Source organism: Kryptolebias marmoratus, linkage group LG8 (assembly GCF_001649575.2).
Source record: "Kryptolebias marmoratus isolate JLee-2015 linkage group LG8, ASM164957v2, whole genome shotgun sequence".
Lineage (NCBI taxonomy): Eukaryota > Metazoa > Chordata > Actinopteri > Cyprinodontiformes > Rivulidae > Kryptolebias > Kryptolebias marmoratus.
In genome coordinates this window covers 8,739,171-8,740,442 of record NC_051437.1, presented here as the reverse complement: position 1 = coordinate 8,740,442, position 1,272 = coordinate 8,739,171, and the positions used below count along the sequence as shown (strand labels likewise).

The 1,272-nt window shown below is 56.8% G+C and overlaps 1 protein-coding gene across 2 annotated transcripts in view; it reads right to left on the bottom strand.

Moving 5' to 3' along the window:
• nol4la (nucleolar protein 4-like a) overlaps window positions 1-1,272 on the bottom strand; it is a 24,284-nt gene that overhangs the window by 22,421 nt on the left and 591 nt on the right. The window lies entirely within an intron of this gene.

Genomic DNA, 1,272 nt, shown 5'->3' with positions numbered 1-1,272 from the left:
GGGGGGGGGGGGGGGGGGGCATTATTCCCGAAGGCGCCTATTTAAAATGGTGGTTGTCTGCTCGCTTGGCTCAGCAGGCCCCAACGTAGACGCGGGCGCGCGCAGACAGAGCTGTTGGGGCACCGGCTGACAGCTCATCATGTACATGTTTATCTTTAGAAGAAGAAGAAGAGAAAAAAAAACAACACAGAGAGAGGAGACAGTGTGGCTTAACCCTTAACGCTCCTCACAGCTGGACAGATGTGACCCGACATCCGTCCCGGCGCAGAACTATCACCGCCCAGCTGCGGGGCGTGGGTCGCCATCAGTCCCGAGCAATAACGACCCCCCAACACCCCCACCCCCTTTTGTTTCCGCCTCGGAACCCTCACGTGGTCGCCACAAATTTACGCACAGCTCCTCATATACTCTCAGATTTTAAAACCCTTTTTTTCCCTCTTTCCGCGCGCGCGCGTGTATGTGCGTGTGTGTGTGTGTGTGAAGCGGTGCTCATGTCGGAATGTAGCCCACATAATCAAAATGCGGCACGCGGAGAGACAGGCTATCCTGGGCTGCACAGGTGTTGCCAGAGCAACGCGTGGCAGCGCGAGGCGAACCGCATCCTGCCCAGGACAATGAAAAGTCTGGTGAGAACATACAGCCTGTCTGCCACATCACGAGGCGCTGCGAACACCACCATTTCTGAACATCTTCCCCCGTCTGTCCCTCTCTTGGAGACAAAACCATCAAATCGTCCCCCTGACGCACGGACACAGACCGTGCCTCTCGGTTTTAGATGGGACAGAGAGAGGGGGTGGGGGGATGAGGAGGGGGAGGAGGTGGGGGGTTGATGGATCCTTCACGACCAGAACGAAGATTTTTCACTCCTTAAGTTTAAAAGCCCCCCTCCAAAGGGGGATTGTGTGTGGGGGGGGGGGACATCAGAGCATACACCCTGACAGACCTCCGAGATGCCTCTGCATCCACGTGCGCGCGCGCGCGCGCAGCATCACTGTACTTGCACGAGAGCCTGAACGGAATTTGAAAAATAGGAAGGAAAAAAAAAATGTTTTCACGAGTCAATCGTCTCGTGCTCCTCCTCGAGACAGGACCTCGGCCTCACCCGGGTAAAAGGACGCGCGACGATGGCTGCGCGCGATGGCCTACCTTTTACAATTACCACTGCCAGGAGGCACCGGCGTTGCTATGGCAGCAAGGGGATGAGAGGGAGAGGGAGGGAGAGGGAGAGGACAGGGCTGTTCTGGTCGGGATACGGACAAAGTGGCGATTCAT